The sequence below is a fragment of the Sebastes fasciatus genome, chromosome 1 (genome assembly GCF_043250625.1).
Source record: "Sebastes fasciatus isolate fSebFas1 chromosome 1, fSebFas1.pri, whole genome shotgun sequence".
In the NCBI taxonomy this organism is placed as follows: Eukaryota; Metazoa; Chordata; class Actinopteri; order Perciformes; family Sebastidae; genus Sebastes; species Sebastes fasciatus.
This window is the reverse complement of record NC_133795.1, coordinates 40,991,993-40,998,532: the sequence shown is the minus strand read 5'-3', so window position 1 is coordinate 40,998,532 and position 6,540 is coordinate 40,991,993.

The window sequence follows — 6,540 nt, the reverse complement described above, 5'->3', positions numbered from 1 at the left end:
ATTAAAGCTGCAAGCAGCGATGAACGGGCCCTCACCCCTTTGCGCACGTCGGGGCTACCCGCTGCCATGCATTTCCATGAAAGTCGGACACCGCACACAACAGTTAGAGAGCATTTTCTGCGTGACGTGCGTGGCGCTGGAAATGACCTGTTGAAAACATGTGGGGCATCCTTTAAAGGCACTTCTATGAGGGTGGGTGGCAATATACAACCATTTCTTGTTGCCAGTAGGTGGCGTTATCACCATAACTCAATAATGGCACATAAATGTCTTGAGGCCGGGACTCTTATAAAACATGTCAAATTTGGGGCAGATTGGACAATGTATAGTTTATTTACAACAACTTCCTGTTTCCTGTAGGGGGCGCTATGACTATCACTCATAATGGCACATATATGTCTTCAGGCCGGTACTCTTTTCCAGCTTGTGAAATTTGGGGCAGATCGGACGATGTAAAGTCAAGTTACAACAGCCTCCTTTGTCATGTCGAAACATACAAATTTGCCGCGCCGCCACAACAACAGCGTTTCGCGAAAACACAAAAGCTTCGCAATTTAGCATCGTAAAGGGGTTGAGATTCTGCTGCCCAACTTTGAGATGGATCTCTTCAATCCTCTAGGAGGAGTCTCGTAAAGTTTCATACCTGTAAAATGCTAAAATGGCGTCTTCTCACATGACCTATGACATCACCGTTCGAGCGATCAAAAATTCCTTCGCAATTTATTGTCACATTAGTTTAAGGGTTATACCACCCACATTTTACGCATCTCGCAGCAGAAAAATAATCTTTACAAAAACAATAGGTTTCCTTGCACTTTGTGCTCGGGCGCTAATAAGATAGGGAAAAGTATAACATATAAGCAAATGGTGAACTGTAGGCTAAACTGAAGCCAGGGCCCACTTTAATAATAGCACTTTTCCATCCTTCCAACCAATAAAAATCATATAAGTATATTAAAGGGACTGTTCGTAAATTTTTAAGCGTATAAATGTACCGGGTCGGGACACATGCGCGCTCACATATGCAAGCTCGCGTGGGGCCGGCGTCCCCGCTCCTCTGCCTGCTTGCCTTCACTCAGACAGCGCGCGCGTTCTCGCGTACTCGCTCCACCTCTAGACGTGAACGCGCGCTCACTCCACACTGCAGAAGAGTTAGTAGCTCGAGAATATCTAGTGAATGTACAGTGGACGTTTGTGCAGAAATAACAGAGATTTTCCGTGTCTTGTGAAGTGACGGGACTCTGCAGAGAGAAACGTTGTTGTCTCGTTACCGACCGGGTGCCGGTGTCTCCCTGTTCACTCCGGCTGCGGGCGGAGGGAGACAAGTTTCTCGCTGTGGAGCCCCACTGCTGAAGCCTGCGCTGAGGCAGGAGAAGCGAACACAGTATCAGCATTGATTCATGGAGAGACCTTCGTCTGGTCAGCTAACATTACTGCCAAGCAGCTGAAATATAGAGTGATATTGTGGTTTTAGCTGACGTGTGTCGCCTCACTGTTTTGAGCGATGCTCGCTCATGTCTATGTAGAGCGAGCACAAGCACGAGCCCGACGCTGACTTTTGTTGATTTCACGGCCACAGGTGTCGCTGTTAAGAAGCATTTCTGAAAGTTACAAACAGTCCCTTTAACCTGTTAGAGGGCCCCACTGCAAAAAAATAGCGCCGTTGGGCCCGTTGACCTTGAACCCCCCCACACCTCCTACCTACTGTGCATTGTGTGTGGACCCTGTGGGTTACAAGTTCCCATTAAGTACAGTGCACTCCAGAGACTAGACATTGTGGCTTTATTATGTGCCCAGAGACCCAGAAAACAACACAGCCCCAGGTTTGCTGTGTGTTAGTTTTTGGTACTTTGATTAAGCAAATGGTTTGAAAATAAATGTTGACACAGTGTCCTTACATAAGACATGGCATCAACACTGGCTAAGAATCAAATAAAAGTTAAAGCTGAAGCAGGCGAGATTGGAGCAAATATGATTAAAAGAAGTTATTTTTATGAAACGCTATAGCTATATCGTGACAGAAGTACATGAAACGGGTAACCTGAAAAAAATCATGTTCCTCTGTGTCCTCCGGTGCTCCTAACGACATCTGCAAGATTTCACAGACCGGAGGAAAGCAAGCAGTAAGAGCTGATCAGATATCTGCTGTCCATCTGCTGTCTATGAGAGCCGGCTGTCAATCACTCGCGAACTCCGACCATACGGTCAAACTAGGCAGCGCTGATGAAATGTGAATCAATATTCTTTTACATTAATGTCTATTTCTCTCCTCAAATGTTTTCAGAATCATCTTGTAGTGCACGGTTTAGCTGGAAAATGAGAACGTTTGTGATGCCGCCGCCATTGTGAAATCTGGTGACCGGAACACAGCCAATAGGAACGCTCTCTCAATGGAATGACCTGTCATTGGTCAAAGTCTCCCGTCACGGGCTAGATGTTCTAAAGCCTGAAATCAGAGCCATAAGGAGGAGCAGAAGTCTAGTTTTCTCTCAGAAAACTTGAATTACAATATGCTGAAAGGTTATTATGGGATTTTGGCCCAATGATGCCAAAAATATACTGCATACTAAAGCTTTAACAAATTCGTTGACACACAGTGAAACTGTGATCTTGGGGGAATTTCCCTTGTTGGTAATCCAGTCTTCATAAGTGATGTTGAGGCTCCAGTAGAATTGTCTTCTTTAGCGAACAATCTTCAATGCTGCTCTATCAAACAATGTTCATTGCATCTATTGGACTGCATTAAAATGAGAAATGTTTCTAATGTTTTGTTCCCTTCATGTCTGTAAATGGGGGTAGAAAATATATTAGAAACACCTCTTTACTTACAGTATTTCAATCTAATACTACATTACTAGCACCAACTGCAGTCTCAAAGGCAGATCAGTCACGGTTCACTGGTAGAGCGAAGCACAGGGAGAGCATTCTCTCAGGTGGAGATCAGAAGTCACAGGTCCACACACGTGAACACACCTTTAATCCCTGTAAGTGATTAAGCCTCACACGGCTAGTCAGAGCCGCGCTGAAACGTGACGATGTGATGTAACCGTACATCATTATGTACACTGTGTATGTGTCTGGGATCTTGTGCACCACATATCATCATACATCAAACTCAGGAAAAAGATGTGTGCATCTGTCAGTGGGAATGAAATGTCACAATTTGTCTGGAAAAAAGTGATTTGTTTAGCAAAAATGCTGATAAATAGTTGATTTAAATTTGCGCTTATTTAATTACTTTTTGGGGGGGTTTTTATAACATGAAATGGCAAGAGCAGCAGTGGGCCAGCACCACGAGGCTGAGAGGATCCAGGGCCGTAGTTATCTTCCCTACTCTCTTAGGTCATAGAGGAGACTCAGAGGGAAGCAATTGAGCAGCACATAATGAACTTAAGCAGCAGCTGCAGAGACTACACTCAACCACATCTCCACCTGGAACCACCAGCAGGGCCATGGACAGTGTTGAGTCAACTGCTACTGAGACTGAAGGGTTGAACGTGGGTGGTTTACATTCAGCAGAGTGAGAAGGTACCAACATTTTCTGGTAATCTGATCAGAGCAGACTGTCCTCTAGATTCTAGACTCTAGATTCGCCCAATAATAATTTTTCCTGAGCCGACTTTGAACGCCTCATAACAATAACTCAGTGGCACCTCCGTTAACGTTCGTATCTCCGGTATTTAGCCAGTCAGGACTGGAAGAAAGATGGTGGAATCGGACTGCGTATGGACTATCGCCGCCTGAAAACTAAGAAAGATGCTTTCCCTCTGGCAAGGGTTGAAAAGTCACTGGATGGATCGTATAGGAGCTAAGTGGTTCTCTACTATGGATTTAGCAAGTGGCTAGCTAGTTGAGGTTTCTGAAAAGGACAAGGCAAAGACAGCGTTCTGTACTCCATTTGGACTATTTGAGTTGAATAGGATGCCATTTGGACAGTTTCCATTTCAGAGCCTTATGGAGCGCATGTTTGGAGACTGCTGTTATCAATCTGTCTTACTGTACCTCGATGATGTGATTGTGTTCTCTTCCTCTATTCGTGCAGCATCTGGAGAGGCTGGAGGAAGTTTTCTCTCAGCTACAGAAGCAGGGGCTCAAGGTACAAGGTAGCGGTGGAGCCAGATTGGAGGACCCCCCACTAACCTGCCTGAGCTCCGATCTTTTCTAGGGTTTGCCAGTTGTTATAGGCCCTTCAAAGCAGGATGTGCAAAGATGGCTGTTCCTTTGCACCAGGTGCTGGCACAACTGAGTCCAGGTACAAAAAAAGGGTAAGACCCCCGGGAAGCCACTGGCCTCAGCGTGGACAGCAGAGAGTGAGGAGAAGTTTGGCCAGCTAAAGAACGCACCCGTCTCTGCACCAGTGTGGGCCTATGCAAATTTCCAGAGGCCATTGTGTTAGAGATAGACACAAGCCATGCAAGTCTCGGGGCGGTGCTTTCCCAGCAACATGGAGGGAAGCTCAGGCCTATTGCTTATGCTAGTAGGGCACTCAAACCTGCTGAGAACAACATGCAGATCTATAGTACTATGAAGCTAGGATTCCACGCTCGGGAGTGTCGGAAAAATCTAGAGAGAGAGCACTGTGCACACTGACAATAACCCACTTAAGAACCTAGATACAGCACAACTTGGTGCAGTAGAGCAACGACGGGCAGCCCAGCTAGCTCCCTTCAACCTTCAAATATTGTATAACTATTTCAGATCAATGTGAGGAGTGCCTATGGTTTGCATGTTCCACATTTATCGCAAGTGTGTCATGCAGTGTGGGACTTGCCCTTGTCTGGTCTTGGTCTTTGGTCTCAACCTCTCAAAGTCTTGGTCACGACTTGGTCTCGGTTTAGGTGATCTTGACTCTAAAACTAGTTAGCAAATCCGCCAAAAAGAGACAATCCTTCTAGACTTCCCAGACGGTTTAAATGAAATAAATAATTTAAATAACATAGGCCCAAAAAGTAAAAATGATCTAATATTAGATTAGAGAATAAAACAAAAGATATGTGTATATCGGAACTTCTTTCCTTAATCATCTTGCTAAGATTAAAGCTGAAGTAGGCGAGATTAAAGCAAATATGATTAAAAAAAGTTGTTTTTTTAAAGCGGTCGCTATATCATGACAGTAGTAGATGAAACAGGTAACCTGAAAAAAATCATGTTCCTCTGTGTCCTCCGGTGCTCCTAACGGCATCTGCAAGATTTCACAGACCGGAGGAAAACACGCAGTAAGAGCTGATCTGCTGTCCATCTGCCGTCTATGAGAGCCAGCTGTCAATCACTCACAAACTCCGACCAAACGGTCAAACTAGGCAGCGCTGATCAAATATGAATCAATATTCTGTTACGTTAATGCCTATTTCTCTCCTCAGATGTTTTCAGAATCATCTTGTAGTGCACGGTTTAGCTGTAAAATGAGAACGTTTGTGATGCCGCCGCCATTGTAAAATATGTTTGAGGAACGCCAAGTGTCGGTCACATGACCGGAACACAGCCAATAGGAACGCTCTCTCTCTCTCTATGAACTGACCTGTGATTGGTCAAAGTCTCTCGTCACGGGCTAGCTAAAACAGAGCCATGAGGAGGTGCAGAAGTCTAGTTTTCTCTCAGAACACTTGAGTTACAATATGCTGAAAGGTTATTATGGAATTTTTGCCCAATGATGCCAAAAAATATACTGACTACTGCAGCTTTAATCTGCCATTTGGAGGGACCCAACCCTTAGGCTGGGAACCACTGGACTAAACCAGCTAACTGTGTCTAAAGTTGATAAACTAGCTCCACTCATCCAGCTGGAACAGTAAATGCTGCTTACACATTGATGCATTAGTATTAACACAATTATAAGACATTTCCTTTAGTAATGACAATAGCACCTAAATGATTCTCCTGACATCTGGTTCTTTTACAGGTCTGCCAATGTGCAAAGCCTGTGAAATAAATACTCCTACCAGCCACAGCATCACTTAGTGGTTAAAAGGAAAATACCTGAATGCTGTCATGCCTCCATCCCGTCTGCATTCAATCTGGCCTTGTGTCAGTAGAGAATACTGTTCACATCGTAAACACACGTACCTCTAAGTGGTCCCCAGATCATTAAAGGGAGACAGGCTTTTCTATGATTACTTAGCTCTTTTCTGTGAAATACTTGATGTTTTCAACTCTTCGGGCCTCTAAAGTTATGACGCAATCTGAAAAGAGAAAAACCTGGGTTGAATTGCTCAAAAAAGACTTTGCCAAATTTTAAGGGGTCACGAGTTCAAATGTTGGTTAGCACTTCTGTGGCATTTGTAGTATGTCTACTATGTTAGCATCCCGTTCTAAACAATCCTTCCCTCATGGCCTCCAGGTTTTCTTGCTGGTGGGAGAGAGGAGTGGTGCTGAGGCTGAGGGGAAAGGGACTGACAAAGCTCTGGGATGAATCTACCATGGAAGGATGACACGGACACTCTTTTATGCTAACCTGTGACCCAACAGACAGTTGGATGATTTCAGTTACTTCTACACACATCTGGCGGAGGAGTGCTACAATCCAAACAGGAAACTGAAGTC